This window comes from Rhinatrema bivittatum, chromosome 5 (genome assembly GCF_901001135.1).
Source record: "Rhinatrema bivittatum chromosome 5, aRhiBiv1.1, whole genome shotgun sequence".
Lineage (NCBI taxonomy): Eukaryota > Metazoa > Chordata > Amphibia > Gymnophiona > Rhinatrematidae > Rhinatrema > Rhinatrema bivittatum.
In genome coordinates, this window is record NC_042619.1 from 312882760 (window position 1) to 312903721 (window position 20962).

Genomic DNA, 20962 nt, shown 5'->3' on the forward strand with positions numbered 1-20962 from the left:
AACATCTTAGTTGATGTGAGGAATGTAGCCTTAATTGTATACTGGGAACTGTTAGATCTGTGGTGTACATCTTTATTTTACTATATAACTAAAGATATTTTTCTTTGGGTGTTTCCTTTCCTCCTCTTCCTCCCATTGTTGGACTAAATAGGAAACAATTCAATGTATATGTACTTATATTCTCCTAGGACAAGCAGGATGTTAGTCCTCATACATGGGTGACATGTGACATCATCGAATGGAGCCCGGCACGGAACTTTGTTCTCAAAGATTCTAGAGCTTTCGGCATGCCCTACTGAGCATGTGCAGTTGTAGTCCCTCAGTCTTCTTTTCCACAGAGCTGTCATCTCGCAGTTGTGAAGTTCATGCTCTGTTTTATTAAAAAAAAAGTTGTTTTTCATGGTATTCAGCTTTGCTCTCTTCTTAGTTTTGTAAGTGATTTTTTCTAGAGATGCAGTTTTTCTTTCTTGTAGTTTATTCTTTTTCCAACCGTCTGCCAGCCGCATGGTGGGTTTTCCCCTGTGCAGCCTGACAGAGTCTGCTTTTCAAAAAAAAAAAAAAAAACCTGCTCCTGCAGGTTTTTGTATTTGTGTCCTTTCTTTGCCATCTGGTTTTTCTTTTTTTTCAACAGTGCTGACAGGACTGGGCTATGCAGTCCATCAGTGATCCATGTAGGCCGCTGAGCCTGGGTACTCACCCAAGTTCTACATGGGTTGGAGTTCCATGGCGATTCACCGATTGCTTAACATCGGCGGATTCAGATGGTGGAAGGATCGAGGACTATGCTGTTCCTGTGGGGAGGAGAGCTCATCCTCCCCAAGCCTCGAGGAACTAGGCTCCACAGGCAGGAGCCCTGGATGACATTGCCTCCCCTCCTGCTTGCCAGCCTTGGCAATGCAATCTCCCTAGGAGAGAGGGTAAGCGAAGCCAGTGCCTTGCCCATGAATGGTTGCCCATACACAGCTGTGATCAGTGCTCCGTTTGCCCAATGCATCAATGTTGGGATCGCATCAGGGATGAGGCCATCTTCAGGTACCATGGTCCTCTTGATGCCGTCAAGGTCCAGGGTCACCCTCTTTGCATCGAGGTGCATGACCACCCATGATGCCACGGTGACCTTTGGTGCCGTCGGCATCGGTGGAAATGGAGTCTTGCTGCACCAGTTTGGCCATTGAGGCCTCGAAGCCCTCAGTGCCATGATGCAGTGCACTTGATGACACGGTGCCCTCTGTGCACTTGCCATGGTGGCCTCAGTGCCCTCGATGCCATGGTGCTCTTGATGTCACAGTGCCTTTGATGCACTCGACCCCTCGGCACTGTGCCCTAGGGGTACTTGCCACAGTCATTGCCCTTGGTGCACTCGACGCCTCAGTGCCCTTGGGGCTCTAGCTGCCTCAGTACCCTTGCTGCACCCAATGCTGTGGTGACTGCGGTACCATTGGTGCTGCTGTGCTCTCGATGCCCATGTGACCCTCGATGCCACCGATGCCCTTGATCCATCAAGGCACATGCATAGCCACCCTAGGGGCTGGCGAGGTCGAAGCGGTGGCAAGCCCTTGATGCTGTTGACCCTACTAGGTCATCGAGGTGTGCGACCTCTGTGCCAGCATAACCTCAATGCCATTGCAATGTGGTGCTGCCCCAATATCATTGACACCCTCGAGGTCATCAAGGTGTGGGGCCACTGGAGAGGCCTTCGGACCACCAATACCTCTCATTACCACCTCAACTCCGTCGAGCCCCACCAATCAGGCACTGGATTTGCCACTGAGCACCCTTTTAATTCCTTTTCGCCACCGGGACTCTGAAGCCCCCCACATGGCCCTGCAGCCCTCGAAGGGCAGGGGTTCTTGGCCTCTTACGGATTGAACGCAGGGGTCACCATCTACTCGAGACACCCTGGTGCATCTGTACGCAGTGGCCCGATGCCCTCAGGGCTCCTGAGTAGTGTCCACTACAGAGCACTGGGAAGTGCAGAACTGCCCCTTCAGCCAATGATCCCAGTGTTGGGGGCCCCGTGAAGATGCGCACACCATCAATATTAATGGACGATAGCGAAGCTACTGTCAGCCGTAATGCTTGTGAGGACATCGAGCTCGCAGCATCGATAAAAAAGAGGGAAACTACTATCAGCATTAGCGGTCATCGGTTCTTTTTGATATCGATGACCTGTCGGGGGGCTGCAGGACCTCTCCCTGCAGATGCCCATGGCTTCTTTGGTCCATACCTTCAGGCACTGGGGCCCCCAGGCAGTCGACGTCTGTGGGCACCTGTGGCGCCAGGAATGGTGCTATTTACCGGCAAACTGCTTATAGATCACAGGGCATGTCTGCAGTCCTCCATAAGCACCTGCGCTCGCCAGAGACGTCGCTGCACTCATTCCCTGTGGGACTCGCAGGTGAGCCGGTTTCACCGCAGTTTCGATGGCCCTCTTCCTGGAGCGTTCTCCAGTACCGAAGGGGGTGACACCATAGACCACCACCCTCCACCATGCCTTACCCAGAGCACCAATGGTGCTGAGGACGCCATTGTCACACTGTCCTCTCCACTCAAGTTATTGTGGCCTTGTTGTGCAGCTTGCGTGGTTGGGACAGATTAGGCATCTGTTCCAAGGGCCTCGGTCGCTGTCAGGCGGCATTTATTTATTTATTTATTTAAATTTCTTATATACCGGCATTCGCGATAGGAGTCGCATCATGCCGGTTTACAAATAACAAGGTGTGACAAAAGAATAAATACTTAATAACTTAAAACATTAACATGTGATAGAAGAATAAGGTAGCAGTTACAATAAAACAGGGATAAAATGCAACTTGGAATGTAGAGAATGTAGGCATTCTCCCTGGCTATGCAGTCCTCAGCCACAGTAGAGCTCTGCCATCTTTCAGCATGGTCTCAGCCTCTGCATCGCACAGTGCTGAGGAGCACTGGTGTGGGAGGTGTCATTACACACTCTGTGCTTGGTCGTGGGGCGGCGTGTAGCCACCGACTTGGGCACGTGGTTCTTGGTCCTCACTGGGGCGTGGGATTTCTCCTATAAGCTCAGCGCACAGGATTATGGGTGTACCACCATCCGTGGATGGGTTACCATGGCATGAGTCCACCCAGTGCACATTTCACAGCGGATGGCGTGTGTCACAACAGTTGTGTTCCGCAGCCACAGGGCAGGCCTTGGATTGCACTCCAGGTCGGATTCTGAGGTGAGTGAACATCGCGAGAGTGGCTCCAGCATCCTCTCCTTTCTCAGCAGAGGCATATGTCTTTCACCCTCCTATCATGTTCTTGTGGAACAGTCCCTGGGGCTCTGTCCCTGATAAATTTTTTTTCTATGATCCAGAGCCCTGAACTTCTGAATCGGCGTGACTCCTTGGAGGACAGGGCCGGGGAGTGGCATCAGCGGTTGTTGGATCATCTTCAGTTGGAGCCCCTCTGGGGATTGCAATGGCAACCTCCCCTATCAGAGGCTGGTTGCCTGTGATAGGTTGGTCGCATCAGCACCTCAAAAATCGGTGATTGTGCCTCAACTCTCCTTTGGGGGGCTGCTAGACCCTGATCCGCTGCTTCCCTCTCCCCTATGGAAGGGGAAATTTGACTGGGTTCCCCTCTCGACACCCGACTATGCACCCCTTCCAGGGGTGTCCCTCGTTTTCTGTTCCCGGATAAGGGATGGCACTGCTCTGACTGGCACTAGCCCCAAGAATAGTCAAGAATACCACTCTCCCTTGGGCACTCTAAGACGCAGCAGGTCTATCCATGAGGCAGCCTATCCAATGTTGCTCCCCGGTGACCCTCCAGGTTTCCCCCTATTCAGGAGTCACTTTGGGATCTGCTGGACTCAGTGAGTGCCCTTCTTAAGGATCGCTATCATCAGTCATTCATGCTGCGGAATCCTCCTCTGTGAAGGAGAGTTTCAGTCCATCAGCTGGGTGATTGTGCCTTTCCCCCTTTTGCCATGTCCATGGCTGAGGGAGTTGGGGGCTGAGTACCCCGCAACAGAGGCACTAACCAACTGGTTTTTCCCTTTTTCAGAATCACCCTGTTTGCAGACAGAGGAGTCCGGGGTCATGCAACATTGTCCATTGCTGGGCCACATGCTCCCTTAGGAGGGGAAGTTTCTCCCCTTGGGTAATCGCTCTCAGTTTCCGCTGTTTCCAGAAGACTGAATGCTCCATTCTCAGTGGGTTACTCCCTGCTGGTTTCAGTAGTGAGTTGTTTGCATGGGGTTGATAGACAACCGGGCGACTTGTGCTTCCCCGGCAGTCCTCATGTGCTCTTCACTCCTTCTGACTTCTGATTGGATTGTCAAGGGGAGGGGAGGTAAAGCTAAGGCACTTGTGGTATTATCTCTGTTTACCTGCAGGGAAGGATACACCACGTTTTTCCACTTATTTTCACCATTCTCTGGTCAATACTGTCTTACTTTTTTCTCATTCTCTAGATTGCACAAAGGACCTTCCTGCTCCCCTCGCGATCCTGTGACAGGATAGATAAACCTGTTCTGACAGGTATTCTTGAATGAGCTTCAGGCCTATCTCATCTCCCTGCTCAGGAGTTTTTGGGCTACAGATCAGTTTCGGGGATTGTCTCTCATCCCCTGAAATCCTGGACGCTGTCCTGCGCAGTCAGCTACGTCTGATGCTTCAGCATGCAGTGTCTGTCCCAGGCCCTGCCATGGTTTGCTGCTTGTTCTTTCAAGTGTGGCATGGGTTTCTTCTGCCCATTCGGCCTACCAGCACTCTTCTTTTCTGCCCATTCGGCCTACCAGCACTCTTCTCCAGACCTTTGGCTGTCAATGGTCGACAGTCTCTTCTGGAGGACTCTCGGACCCCAGTTTGTTTTTCGGTTGTTTTTTTCACACCGAAGGAAACTGTGCGGTATTTGTCCTAGAGTCTCTCTTGTTTACATCTCTGGATCCTTCAAGTATCCAGGAGGATCTAGAACCACTGTTTTTGTCAGAAACCCAGCTAGTACTGACTTCTATGATGTGCAGTTGCTTCTGTTTGGACTCGCATCACTCCCATCACTCCCCTGCTTCAGACATCCCTGCTACACATGGGGATTTTGTCTCAGTCTTTTTCTTGACTTTCTTTGTAGAACCCAACCTTCTCCAGTCTCGTGGATCGGCTGCCTTGCAGGCAAAGGATGGAGATAGTGCTCCAGCACTCTACAGTTTACCGCTTTGTCCTGCTCAGACAGCCTGTAGCTTGGTATTCACCCATGTGTGAGGACTACCGTCCTGCTTGTCCTGGGAGAAAGCAGAGTTGCTTACCTGTACCAGGTGTTCTCCTAGGTCAGTAGGAAGTTAGTCCTCACGAAACCCTCCCCTGGGAGTTGGTTTCTCCATGTATTAGTTATATCATGGATTGAGGGACTCTGCCTAAGGGGCAGGGTGATGACTACAGTTGCACAAGCTCAGTAGGGCATGCTGAAAATTCTAGAATCTTTGAGATCAAAGTTCCGTTCTGGGCTTCATCTGATGATATCACCCATGCGTGAGGACTACCATCCTGCTGTCCTAGGAGAACACATGTTACAGGTCAGCAACTCTGCTTTACCTTTGGTACAATGGTTTTGTAAATGCATTGCATTTATTTTTTTGCTAGTTAATTACTTGGCTTAAATTTTGAAAATGATAATAAATAGATACTTTCAGAAAAAGGGAAAAAAATCTGCATACAATACTGCAAAACCCTGCATTCTTTGTCAAAATAACATGATATACTCAATATCTAAGTAATAATTAATTTAAAATGCAATACAGAAAAAGTTATTATTCAGATTTCTCGATCATCTCTGTATGTTTTCAACATTTCTCTGAAACGCTGCAGTTCACTCATGATCGGCTGTAGGAGTTCCTGTGTATCTGTCAGCGGTGCCATCTTGAATGGAGATGGGGAATCCTATGTGGACCTTTTTAAGTCCAGTAGAATCTGAAAGGCCACCTAAATCTTATTTAATTTGGTGACTGACATATTCACAAGCAAGCTAAGTTGTGTGTATAAATCATTATTCAAATTTCACATGTGGAGGCTTGAAGTTACTAACGGGCTGATTCAGTAAAGTGCGCTGGATCATGCACACTGTTTAACAGGGATTTGGCCATGTGTTTTTGGAGGGGCATCCATTACCCCTTATACTGTAAGGGATATAGCGCCTTGAAAACGCACGGCCAAGCCCTCTGAAAACTAATAGCACTCATCACATGCAAATGCATGTTGATGAGGCTATTAGTCACCCAGGATTCAGAAGGTAAAATATGTGGCCAACCCGCACATTTTACATTCATAAATTAACGCTAACAGACGCTCAATTTTACCGGCTCCAATTTCCTAACTGATTGCTGTCAGCGGGTTCGAAAAACCGACACTCGTAAAATTGAGCGTCTGTTTCCTGAACCCGCTGACAGAGCCACCTCTCCTGGGCCAAGGATGCGCTAGGGGCATGAAATCGCCCCTGGTGCCTCCTTTTAGCGCGGCCGCTCATTTAAATATAGGATTGCGCGCCCAGGAGAGGTAGCTGGGCGCGTGTCAGGACAGCGGTCGCTCAACACGGAGTGCCCGTTCTCCCGCAATCTTTACTGAATCGGTCTCTGTAAGGGCTTATTCAGAGCTTAGTGATTACACAGCCATCTTGGTTCAGCCCTGGAGCATCCTTCATTCTGATAACGTTCTAATGATCTAGTCACAAAGCCTCCTTTTTAAGCAATTAAGATTCCTTCATCCAATAACTGAATCCACATGGAAAATTATTTGAATTATAAATGAAATTTCTCAAGTGAATTGTCAAAGAAAGCGAAGGGTCAAATGCAAGAATGCCCCCATCCTCTTTCACAAATTATGTTGGAAAATATTGCTGATATCGTACCTCTGCTGCCTCTGCACGCTTTTCTCGGTTTTTGTTTTTTATAAATGATTTTATTGACCTGCACTCAAGTCTGTTTAGTGGCTTTCCCATTCTCAGCATGAAAGCAAGGATCACAATATATATACACACACACACACTCTCTCTCTCTCTCTGCAGCTGTTTCAATGTGGAAAAACGCTTGGGAGCAGTTATTGCTGATCTTCCTGCCAGACCATTTTTTTGTCATCCAAAAAATGTATCTCATCTGATGCTTTCACATTTTGGTGCAAAGCCATACTATTTAAAATTTCTCTATTTTAACAAGCTCTTTACCATCAAATACATTCCACTCCTCCCTGTCTCTATCTCTCTTGGTAAAGGAGCAGGCACTGATAGGCAAAAATTGCACTTTCAGCCAGTATCCAGGTAACAGCTGTGAGAGTTAGTTAAGAATGTGGAGTCCTTGTCCCCACATGGCCCTCCCTCTTCCATTTCCAATTGGTAAAAGGTGATCCTCCCATAATGCACATTTAATTTACATCTTTAGCACTATTATTTTTAAGCATTTTATAATTTCATTTAATGTAAGTAAATATTACAATCCATAAGGTAAAGGGTAGAAAAACATCATAAGAAAGTTTCACTATTTAAACCAAAATACCTCATCTAAGTTAAAAGTATCTTATTCAAGTAATGTATCAAAAATACAAAACAAAATATCTCATCCCAAATTATGCAGAATTAAAGGAAAAATAAAACATTAGCAACCTGCAACTAAATATACCTCTGCAGTCATGTATAGAGATATTTTTTACTATAAAAGCACAGTGGAAAAAGAAGAGACTCCTGCTCTAAATCTCCACTTTGGCTACGGCTAGACTGAAAAGAATATAAGCCAATCCGGGTCAAAGAAATATCAGCCTTTTGGTTGTAAAGAAGTTTGCACTTGTAATTAAGACGCAATCCATTTCCCCCAACACTAGAACTTCTTTGCACATGCTTAGAAAACATCTGTCTGGCTTCAGTAGCCCTGCTGACTTCAGCATACAGCAGCACAGTTGAAGGCAGAGCAAAACGGCCCATCTAGTTTGCCCAATTGAGGTTCATGTTCTTGGGTAGATGTGCACTTGAGTTCCCACATACAACCCAACACCAGCTTTCTCTCTCCACATCTCCTCACCCTTTTCCTACCACTCATATCCTCCCAAGTATGCCCAAAATCTATTACCGTGATGGCATCCACCACCTCTGTTAGTAGACCCCTTCCATGTAAAAATCTGGGTTTATTCATGCTTCCTCCACACAGGTCTCCCAGCCTTCCTGGAGGCCCACCGCAATTACACTACTGCTGTTTTGGATTGCAATCACCGCTCTCTGCAGGTTATCTCCAGTGTCTTCTTGGAAGCACAATGCTGTTGTGAACTGTGCCCTCTGCTCTGTGCAGCCACATAGTTTATAAAATACTTGTGGGGAAGAGGTGTGTGGTATGTGCACTGTTTATTTTTTAAATGCAGGGAGCTTCATACTTTCTATACCTATTTTATAAAAATATACAAACCCATTTTACATTTATTTATTTATTTAGAGAATTTTATATACTGACAGCCGTTTGCACATCGTATCGGTTTACAAATAACTTATAACTATTTGGCAATGCCTTCACATAGAACAGGAACAAAGCGTACAAAAACTAACAATAACAAGATAACCTGGATAACTGAGAAACTATTTATAGGATTCAATGGTATATCGTCCATTATTTGGTAAGAAAAGGAGTCAATAGGATGATTGAGAATCTGGGTAGGCATAAGAGCGTTACAGGATTTGCGATCGAACAAACTGGTATCAGAGGAGTGTTTCAGAGATAGTTTTAGCAAGGGGGGGAGGGAGGGACAGCAAGAGAAGTCTAACTAATTGTTGACACAAGGGGAGGTAGTAGCATATTGTAATAGGTAATGCAGAGCAAAGGTAATAGCCGCAGCTCTGTGGGTTGTCAGGCGGGTGGTTATCGCATGAAGGGTAGGCCTGTAGGAACGGCCAGGTTTTAGCTTCTTTTTGAATTTAGGAGTAGAGGGCTCAGTGCATAAATCTGGGGGCACGGAGTTCCATAGGGTGGGGCCGGCCAGTGAAAACGCTCTATTCATTGTGGTGATTAGTTTGGTGGATTTGATAGAGGGGGTACAGAGAGTTCCTTGGAGGGCAGGACGAGTTGGTCTGGTGGAGGTGCAAGGAAGTAGAGGGGGGTTTATCCAGTCAGTGTTTTCATTGTTGATGCTTTTATGTATAAGGGAAAGAACTTTGAAAAGGATGCGAGATTGTATTGGCAACCAGTGGAGTTCGATGAGGGTAGGGGTAATGTGGTCACATTTTCTGGCGATAGTAAGGATGCGTGCTGAGGCATTCTGCAAGATGGGAAAGCCACTAAACAGACTGAGTCCAGGTCAATAAAATCATGTAAAAGAACATGTAAAAGAACTATAACAGATATCTGCAACTCCACCTTAATAATGGTTTATGGACTTTTCCACTTAAATATAATAAGTATAACTCCCTCCTAGACTAAATACTGCAATACATAAACAGGTCTAATGTGTAATCTAAATCATTTTTATATGACAACATTTTTTACAATCCACTTTTATTAAATCTTAATATACAGATTAGGGTATACAAAATCAGAAAAAAATATAAATGAGGTGCACCCCACAATTAATACAACAATATATGTAATGGAGAAATTACTTACCTGATAATTTCATTTTCCTTAGTGTAGACAGATGGACTCAGGACCAATGGTTATAGGGTACTCTTGATAGCAGTTGGGAGACTGAGTCAGATTTCAAAGCTGACGTCAGCCTACATATACCCGTGCAGGAAGCTCTGCTCTTCAGTATTCTCCTCGAAAAGCAATTGTGGATATATGCGTGCTTTAATAACTTGATTAACTTGGTTAACTTGATTAACTAGGCCTGGTTCAACTGATTTCCAAATGGAGACCGTCAGTGCACTCAACCGGATAATGCCGACACCCGGAAACTATAGGGTCTTGAACTAGGAGTAATACCTGGCTTACCCGTGCTTGTCTTGTTCTCGGGGCTTGTCACCAGAGGTTCCTGGATTCCGGGGCAGCCGTGGGCGGGTGCTGAGTCCATCTGTCTACACTAAGGAAAACGAAATTATCAGGTAAGTAATTTCTCCATTTCCTAGCGTGTAGCCTGATGGACTCAGGAACAATGAGATATACAAAAGCTACTCCCGAACAGGGCAGGAGGCTGCCCATGGCCCACTTAGTACTGCCCTTGCAAAGGTTGTGTCCTCCAAGGCCTGGACATCCAGGCCTTAGAACCTGGAGAAGGTGTGTATGGAGGACCACGTTGCCGCCCGACAGATCTCGGCGGGCGACAGCATCTTGGTTTCCGCTCAGGACACTGCTGGGCCCTTGTTGAATGGGCCTTGACTTGCAGAGGTGGAGGCTTCCCTGCCTCTACGTAGGCCACCTTGATTACTTTTTTGATCCAGTGGGCAATGGTTGCCCGTAAGGCCGCTTCCCCCTGTTTCTTCCCGCTGTGAAGGACGAATAGGTGGTCCGTCTTTTGCACAGATTCCGATATTTCCAGGTATCGGACTAGGAGTCAGCCGACGTTTAGATGGCGAAGAAGGCGCGAGTCTTTAGAGTCCTTATGTTCGTCTGGAGATGGCAGTGAGATGGTTTGGTTTAGATGAAATTGAGAAACCATCTTCGGTAGGAAGGAGGGGACAGTGCGTAGCTATATGGCTCCGGGTGTGAACCTGAGGAACGGTTCCCGACAGGATAGTGCTTGAAGCTCGGAGATGCGACGGGCTGAACATATTGCCACTAGGAATGCAGTCTTCAAGGTCAGGAGACGTAGCAACAGACCGCATGTTGGTCTGAAGGAAGTTACCTCTAGGAAATCTAGTACTAGATTGAGATTCCATAGGGGCACCGGCAACCTTAATGCTGGTCAGATTTGTTTGACCCCTCTCAGGAAGCGGGAAACATCTGGATGGGTTGATAGACTGATGCCATCCACTTTGGCTCTGAAGCAGGCCAGTGCGGCCACCTGAACCTTGAGGGAGTTGAGGGACAGCCCCTTCTTCAAGCTGTCCTGCAGAAATTCCAGGATCATGGGAATTTTGACTGTCCGCAGAAGGATCTCGCGGTCTTCACACCAGGATCTGAATACTCTCCATATTCGTATGTAAGCTAGAAATGTGGAGAACTTGCGTGCTCAGAGCAAGGAGTCAATCACTGCCTTAGAGTATGCTTTTCTTCAGGCGAGTTCTCTCAAGGGCCAGACCGTAAGAGAGAATCGGTCCTTGCCGGAGAAAGTCCCTGTGTAGAGGTAGGCACACAGGGTTCCCCGCAAGATGTCTTCGCATGTCTGCATACCATGGCCTTCTTGGTCAGTCTGGGGCCATTAGAAGTACTAGTCTCCTGTGGTGTTCTATTTTGCGGATGATCCTGCCCAGTAGTGGCCATGGAGGAAAAGCATACAGCAGTCTTCCTGTGGCCAGGTCTGGACAAGGGCGTCGATTCCTCGGGATTGCGGTTCTCGTCTGCAGCTGAAGAACTTGGGACCTTGGGCGTTGGACCGGGTTGCCAGTAGATCCATGGCTGGGGTTCTCCAGTGGTTTACTATCAACTGGAAGGCTGTGGTCAACAGCGTCCATTCCCCTGGGTCTAAACTCTCTCTGCTGAGATAGTCCGCAAAGACATTATCTTTTCCCGCGATGTGTGAGGCTGAGATGCCTTGCAGATTTGTTTCCGCCCACGCCATGAGGGGGTCTATCTCCAGGGACACCTCTTGGCTTCTGGTTCCTCCCTGGCGGTTGATGTAGGCAACTGTAGTGGCATTGTCAGACATGACTGACAGACTCGCCCTGGAGGCTGTGTCTGAATGTAGACAGGCTAGTCTTACTGCTCGGGCTTCTAGCCGGTTTATGTTCCCATCCTGCCTCTTCCTTGTCCCATTGTCCCTGGGCTGTCAGTTCCTGACAGTGGGCTCCCCGCCCTCGCAGGCTCGCATCCATGGTGAGCAAAATCCAGTTCGGTGGGGATAGTTTTACTCCCTTGCTCAGATGGTCTTCCTGTAGCCACCATTGGAGCTCGGTCTGAACCTCTGCTGGTAGCTGGAGGTGAATGGAGTAGTTCTAGGATTTGGGTTCCATCGTGACAGTAGGGAATGTTGTAGTGGGCGCATGTAGTCCCTTGCCTATGGAACGACTTCCAGGGTTGATGTCATGAGACAGAGGACTTGGAGGTAGTCCCATACCTTGGGGCGAGCATAGTTCAACAGTTTTCGCAGCTGACCCATCACTTTCCTTCTCCTTGGAGGGGGAAGGACAACCTTGTCTTGCTTGATGTCGAATCGGACTCCCAGGTACTCTAGCGATTGGGAGGGATGCAGGCAGCTCTTGGCAGTGTTGACGACCCACCCGAGATTCTGCAGCAGATTCTTGACTCTGGTGGTTGCCTGGTGACTTTCCCCTGGAGATTTTGCCCTGATCAGCCAACCATCCAGGTAAGTGTTGCCGCCACTACCACCATGATTTTGGTGAAGGTCCGAAGGGCGGTAGCTAGTCCAAAGGGTAGCGCCCAGAACTGGTAATGATGGTCCAGTATCGCAAAGCGTAGGAAGCGCCGATGGTCGTGATGGACCGGGATGTGGAGATAGGCTTCGGATAGATCCAGTGAAGTCAGGAATTCTCCTGGCTGTACTACCCTTATGACTGAGCGTAGGGTTCCATGTGAAAGTGTGGTACCCTCAGGTAACGATTGATGGTCTTGAGGTTCAGGATGGGCCGGAACATTCCTTCCTTCTTGGGCATGATAAAATAGATGGAATAGTGACCAGTATTTTGTTGGTGCGTGGGCACCGGGGTTATCGCCTTTAGGCTGAGTGGTTTTGTCAGTGTGGTTTCCATTGCCGTTCTCTTGGAGAGGGAGTGGCACGGTGATCTCACAAATTTGTCTGGAGGGATGCTGTGGAAGTCCAGATAGTATCCCTCTCGAATGATGATTAGGACCCACTTGACCGACGTTATGTCGACCCATCTTTGGTAGAAGAGGGTAAGTCTGCCCTTATGACTTCTTCCTGTGGATGGTGCGGCTGGAGCCTGTACCTGAGCCCGCTTCCCTCTTGTTGTGTCTGTTCCGAAAGGACTGAGACCTGCCTGCGGGGCGAGGTGCTTGGTAGTATATGTTCTTGTACGGTCTAAAACGCTGGGCTCCTCTGCCCTTGGTTCTTCGAGGGGGAGGAGCGCTGGTTTCTTTTGTTCCTGTCCTCCGGTAGGCGAGGTACTGGAGATTCGCCCCATTTGTTGGCTACCTTCTCCAATTCGCTTCCGAACAAGAGGGATCCTTTAAAAGGCATTCTCGTGAGGTTCGCTTTGGAGGTTGCGTCGACCAACCAATTTCGGAGCCATAGTTATCTTCTGGCTGCCACTATGGAGGAGACGCCCCTGGCTGAGGTGCGCACTAGGTCTGAGGTCGCATCCGTGAGGAAGGATATCGCCGGTTCTAATGTTTCACCGGACGTGGTTGCGTCTCTGGAGAGAAGCAAGCAGGCACGTGTTACGGCGCAGCAGGGTCATTAATGCTACATCAAAGGACTGCTTAAGGATGGCTTCCTGATGTCTGTCCTGGGCATCCTTGAGCGCCGCTCCTTCTTCGACCAGGATGGTTGTGCGCTTAGAGATTGCGCAGACCATGGCGTCCACTTTTGGGAACCGTAGGAGTTCCTTGGCCGTGGGTTCCAGGAGGTATAGGTCTTCTAAGGCCCGTCCTCCTTTGAAGATGGCCTCCGGGGCATTCAATTCCAGGTCAATTAGTTGTTGTATGGCCTGCAACATTGGGAAATAGCATGAGGCTTGACAGGATTCGTCTTTGGCTCCGCTGTGGTACCTGTGCCTGGAATGGCCAGCGTCTTCAGGGTGAAAGACACAAGAGCTTGTAACTCGTCCTTGGAAAAGAATCGCAGCATGGTTCAGTATGGTTCCATCCCTGGTGGGATTTCCCCTTCCTCCAGGGAGTCAGTCTCGTCCCCCGAGGTGTCTGTACCCCCTGTAGGGAGTCTCTTGCCTAGGTGAGGCACATCTTGAGAGGTCCGAGAGATGCTTGGAAGATCTTGTCCTTCTGGTGGAGACTGGGACTGTGTCGCTGGCGATACCAATTGCGCTTGGACAATGGTTTGCAGCCCTTTGAAGAATTCCACCCAGGAAAAGGTCCCTGGGTCCATATTAAATCCCGGCGGGTTTATGGTGGATGCCCCTGAGGTGCCTTCCTGTGTAGGTACCGAGTTGGAGATACAGAGGTCCGGGGTACTATCTTTAGTGGATCCGGAACCCTCTACTGGCTGTGGCGTGCCTTGCTTAGGTTCCCCCTGAGCCTCTTCGCACTGCTGGCGTAGGGTGGAGGCCACTTCAGATTACGCAGCTCTCAGGTGGCAGGCTGGGCAGAGGGCTTGTCCCTTGGCCTTCCTGGCCGGCGGTGCCATGATCTGTGCGCGTGGAGTGACTCAAAACTCGTTTGTGCGTGCTGGAATGCGCGTCAGGAGGCTTAGTTGTGCGCTCCGGGTGCGCCGACGATGTGCATGCATGAGGCACGCGCAGGTTACTAGTTTGTGCGTCTGGCGTGGATGTGCGTGCCGCTGTGCGCACGGTGTTATTTGTGCGCTCGGGCCGTTTGTGTGGGCCGCTGTGTGCCCGGCACCGATATGCGCGTCGCTGTGCGCGCCGCTGTGTGCACAAGGCTCAGTTGAGCGGGCAACATGGCGATCAAGGGGGGGAAATGGCACCAACAACCACTCGGACAAGATGGCGACCCCCCCGGAGGGTCTCCACGTGTGTGGACCCTCGCACCGGATCGGGGTCTAGCTTGGATGTAGCTGCTCAACCCAATTTAACAGATGCCGGAAGGGACGATCTGTGAGGCTATTCGATCCTTGGAGACCAGAGACTTAGAAGAGGTTTCTACCTTACCTGGTCTCAGCGTTTCCCGGTCTCGTGCTGGGCTGTCTCCGGCTGCGGGGGGAGAGGGAATTACCTTCACTGCCGCGCTCGATTCTGCACCCGCTACCTCTCAGCCACTCTGGGGGCTAAGTCCACATCGGGAACCGGCTACCGGACCGAGGTTTACCTCTGAAGGATCTTGGAAATCACTTCAGGAATTCTCGACTGGGGAGGGACCCTTAGGTATCACCGCAGGAGAGCGGGACTCATCTTCTTGAGGTAAATTTTCTTTCTTCTTTGTTTTAGAATTGCTAACACTATTTTAGTGTGTGGATGTGTCCCTATCTGCTTTAGGAGACAGAGAAATACTGAAGAGCAGAGCTTCCTGCACGGGTATATGTAGGCTGTCGACAGCTTTGAAATCTGACACCATCTCCCATCTGCTTTCAGGAGTACACTATACCCATTGGTCCTGAGTCCATCTGGCTACATGCTAGGAAATATACTGTTACACCACATTAAAAAGCACCATAAACTTTCATTCATACCCACACATCCTCACATACATACACACATTAAAATAATGTATAAATAACACATATCATTTAAACCATCTCTATTATAATATTTTTGTATATATTACCTGTTTATCCTCTTCTTACTATATCCCATATCCCTACAAGATCCCTTGTTTCACCCCCTTCCGGGCTTCTTCAGAGGTTATGTTCTTATAATATATCCACTTAATCTCAAACTCACAATTCATATCATAAATTATTAAAGCATAAATGCTTCACCTTTGGGTATTGTATGTATCTACACCAATACAGAAAATAGTTCCCAACTTGAACTCTTCACTCATGAAATCTTCACTGGTAAATGCTGACGTTATAAATCCGGCAAATAAAACATCCCATCAGTAAATGATTCATCCGTCTCTTTTCCTCTCTTGTATTTCAATTCCAGCGAACTGCTTCAAACCACTCTCTATTATGCTTCGGAATTCAAACTACTCCATCAAAACTTTCTTTATCAAATTGCTTCTACAATGCTTTTACAAATACACCAATACCAGTGAAGCACCATGCCATAAAATTAAACAGTGCACCTCATTACTTCAAAGACTCGAACAATCACACTACTCTCAACAAAATGGCCGCCATTCAAACCAGACCCCACTGTCCACAGTGGGATGCACCCCATATATATTTTGTATACTCTAATCTGTATATTAAGATTTAATAAAAGTGGATTGTAAAAAATGTGGATAATTCATATAAAAATGATTTACATTACACATTAGACCTCTGTTTATGGACTTTTCCTCCAGGAACTTGTCCAAACTGTTTTTAAACGCAGCTACACTAATAGCTTTCACCACATCTTCTGGCAACAAATTCCAGAGCTTAATTAAGTGTTGAGTAAAAAAATGTACTCGCTTATAAATTTAAATGTATTACCTAGTAACTTCATTGTATGTGCCCCGGTCTTTGTACTTTTTGAAAGAGTAAACAACCAATTAATGTTTACTTCTTCCATTCCCCTTCTTATTATATAAAGTATACTCTTCTGCTGAAAAATACTTACCTGTCTGCATACCTTTAATCACCAGTTTTCCAACACTTCCACCAATTCAACTAGACCAATGGTTCCCAAAAGACAAGTGTGATTTCATTTCAGTGATTCAATTAGCAGGTGTAAAAGTATGTGTATAAGTTAGGTAACGTATGCCCATACAGCACTTACAGAATAATAAGGTGCAGTAATTACCGAAGTCTGTCCCAGAACGTCCCTAAATTAACCCCTTTTTAGGTTTATATTTAAGTGCAACTCTGCAAGCATATTTTGGGGCTTTTATAAAATATTACTTGCACACACACATGCTATGTTGCAAATTACCCCCATAGAGAGTACAAAACACAAGAATCTTTCTAATTATTTGATAGATGTTGTGCACAAAAATCGAAACAGCTCTAAGCCAGATCTGCTGTGAGACACACCCTAATAGGGCCAGCGGACGCACTAGGCGAACTACGGCACCGACCATTAGGGGGTGCAAGCGAAGTGGGGCCACGAGCAGCAGCAAAGAGGAGTGGAGATTGCGAATCTCTACTCCTCTTTGGCACTGCCGCTCGTGGCCCACATGGCTCGTGCCCCCTAATGGGGGTGGAGGCACGACCAGGGGGTGTGTGTGGCAGTGCAATGAGCAAAGGGGGAGGGGGGGTGGGCACAAGGTGCCTAGGGCGCCTAATCCCCTGCACCGGCCAAGTTCCTTGAACAGCTACACTGATGTAATTATAAATTTAATAACCCTAAAAAATAAGCCTTCATATTCAAGGTGGCTATCCTGAAAACCAGACTGGCTGGGTGTGTACTGAGGACTGTGTTGAGAGCCCCTACTCTAGATAAAATTATTGCAAATGGCATCCGATACTTGGCTAATATAGGCATAGTTAATGCCAGTCTTTGAAGGCCACAATGGTTATTTACCCTTTCAAACAGGACTAGGAAATTAGTGGATAACAAATTTAAAGCAAATTGAAGAAAGTATATTTTCATTCAACACACAATTAAGCTGCGGAATTGTTGCTGGATGATGTCCAGTGCTAGTGGTTTTCCAAGCCTCTCCGGGAGCACACCTAGCCAGTTGGGTTTTCAGGATTGCCACAGTGAATATGCATGGGGCAGATTTGCATGCCCAGGAGAGAGTTGAGAAACACTCCTAGCATAGCTGCAGTTAAAAAGAGAGTTTGGACAAGTTCCTGGAGGAAATGTCCTTAAACCATTGCAAGACAGATGAAATATGGGGAATCCATCGCTTATCCTTGGGAGTGAGCAGAAAAGAATTGGATCTGCTCTTTAGGATCTGCCAGGTACTTCCTAATGATTTTGACTGACCATCATTTGAGACAGGATGCTAGACTCGATTGACCTTTGTTCTGACCCAGCATGGCACATCTTATGTTCAAGAAGTTCTTAATTTTCAAGATAACTAAAATATGAAAATTAACTGGGCTTTTAGACCAAATGCCAGTTTATTCAAGCATGGCTCAATGGATATTTATTATGGTTATTCTGAAAAACAGATATTTGTGGCTTTCAAGGACTTGAGTTGGTCAGCTAAGGGTTAAGAGACAGACACCAATTTTTAATTTTATAAAAAAAGCTCACTATTGCTTCTGGATTTCTAATTCAAACTTGTGGCTTGTCTGTTAGCTCAATCAGGAACACTTGGAAGCTAAACATTCATGAAATCATACTGTAATAAATTGTTGCCAGCTGATGACATTTATTTTGGTTTCTGATTTGGCTTTTATAAACTTTAAATAATAATGTCATCTGTATGGGGCACGTTTTAGGATTTTTTTGTTTGTTTTTATTTCTCCAATCCCTGGGCAGCATTGCCCATGAACCACTGGCCACTGAGTGGATCAAGGGTACCCTCAGTGCCAGAGGAGCATCAGCAGTCATCCTTCCCTCACCAGGCCTTGGTGCACCACCTCTGTGGGATTCTCATGCCTGATAGAGAGGGCATCAAACCTCGGCTCTCCCATGCCACAGTGTGCAGCAATACAGCGCCAGTTCCATTATGGGACCACTTTGTTATCCATAGTTCAAACGGTTCTATTTTGATTTCTGGTGTAATTGGAACCAGCTACAATTATGGCACTATGAATCTTCATTCACACCTAGGGTTTTTCTCCTTCTCCAGTCTAGTCTACCCATTATAGCGAAAGTCCTCAACCGGTGTGTCACAAAACACCAGTGTGACACCAAGCACAAGCAGGTGTGTTGCCACACTTCCTGGTCTCCCATTGGTTCAGCTGCTCCCCTGTACCCCAGCGAGATGTAAACGCTTCTTCCGCCCGAGTGGAATGCGGCAGGTTAGCTGGAATCAGCGGCACTAGCAGCATGGTCTCTTCCTCCTGCCCCTGCGGCCCAGAAGAGGAAGTGGCGTGCAGCTGCCACGCACATGGGAAGAAGAGACCATGGTAATTTACGAGTGCGAGCAGCATCGCCCAGAGCAAAAAGAGGAACAATGTCAGCCCCTATGGCTGACAGCACACCTGTCTCGAGCCAGCTGTTCTTTGGTGGGGGGGGGGGGGGGGGGGGGGGGAGAGAGAGTGAGTGAGTGAATGAACATGTGTGTTTGAGACAGTATGTATGTAAGTGTGTGATTGAGAGCCTGTTGGTCGTATGAGAGACAGCACTACTAAACATAGGATTGGTCTATTACCCCCCTGGAATACTTCAAAAAGACTGCTCACCTTTAATCAAATTATTCACCAAAGCATTTCCAACACCTGACTACAGTAATTGTAGAAGACTTTAACCTACATGTAGAAAAAACACCAAAACCACCGCAAGCAAAATCTTTTTAGACCCAATGGAAGCAATGGGATGATCACAATTTGTAACCAACCCCACTCACAAAGCAGGACATACCTTAGATCTAATATTTGCCAACTACAATGACTGTCTAATCAATACCTCACACAAAATATTGCCCTGGTCTGATCACCAAACTAAAAAAAGTTAACATAACCTTCCTCAATGCAAAGCAAACAACTTCAATAATAACCAACCCTTCACCTTCAGAAAAAAGATAAAACCAGATGTACTGGAAGAATCAATAAAAAATAAGCTAATTGATATTAATCAAACTACTGCTTCCTCAGCCTTTGACGCTTGGGAAAAAAATCATCATTGATAGTGCAAATAACCTAAGCCTAAAATGATCCAAAATGAACAGAATCCTTCTAAACAAAAGAAACCGTGGTACAACAAAGAGCTATGATGAACCAAACAGACACTGAGAAACAATGGCAAAAACACCCATCGACAGAATCCCTAGGAAAATACAAATCCCTCCAAGCAAAATACCGTGATCAAATCAATAAAGCAAAAAAAAAAAAAATAAAAAGGATTATGCAAAACAAATTCACGGGGTAATATTTAATTCCAAATTACTCTTCGAAACCATAAACACACCTAATCAAAGACCCATCTTCCTCCATCTCAAGTAACTACAACTTCTCAAAGACTGCCTGCAATGAATATGCCACCTCATTGTTAGTAAGTTAAAAACACAATTCTCAACTTGCTCGCCGACTAAAAAACCTGAAGAAAAGCATGTGCAGTCTAAATGGAACACATTTGACATAGTTACTAAAATGGAAATAAATCAAATCATTATCAAAATTAAGCCAGCTATCAGCCCACTAGACCCAATTCCGGCGAGTTCCCTGAAAATAGTACACGACGTAATCACTCCAACAATCGCAACCAAAATCAACCACTCACTCTCAGAAGGACTGGTCCCTTATAGGGGGGAAACAAGCTGTGATCAAACCAATCCTAAAAAACAAAACAGGCAGAATTCATGATTGGGACAATCTTAGACCAATATCCAACTTACTTTTTATCACAAAAGTTCTAGAAAAGGCAGTGTTATATCAATTGGAAAACCACCTGGAAGACAATGTTATTCTGTACCCTGGGCAGCTCAAGGCAATCTGCTGCCTGAGGCAAGGGAAGAGATGACGCTCCCCTCCTCCCCTCCCCTCGGCACCACACAGGTCAAATCACTACTTGCCCTATCAATGATTTGAAATGCTGGAGAAGTTGACAGGCAGGGGGTCAGAATTCCCAGAGGTATTGCAGATAAGACTGGTGGTGATATTTTTAGGAAACTGGCAACCCTGCCACACTCCTGGGAACCCTACCATCTGCTTCCCACCCTTCTTCCGCATTTGTAACCTGGGAAAGTGGGAGATGAGTGAATGGGGAGAGTTTGTGCACGACGCACTCTCTCAGGGCCGGTGCAAGGGTATTAGGTGCTTGACAAACTATAGCCCTGCACCTGTCCCCGCACACACAACACATAATTAAAATTATGCATTAACAGATTTTACATGACAAAGGACATTCAAAGTACAGTCTTCTAATATAAAAAATATTGCTTACAAGAACATAGATATTATAGTTATATGCACTGCAGCAAAAACCCTACCCATGAATATGCAAAACAGCAAACAATACACCGGGCCCTAAAACACCAATACATCTTCTATTAAGAAAACAGAACAAGACTGCTACAGAACCCTACACAGAAGCTACACAGTAGCAGAATTCCTCACTTCTGTCG

The 20962-nt window shown here is 46.8% G+C and overlaps 1 protein-coding gene across 5 annotated transcripts in view; it reads right to left on the reverse strand.

The window, feature by feature from the left end:
* TCEANC (transcription elongation factor A N-terminal and central domain containing) overlaps nt 1-20962 on the reverse strand; it is a 34758-nt gene that overhangs the window by 8086 nt on the left and 5710 nt on the right. The gene's annotated exons all lie outside the window — the stretch shown is intronic.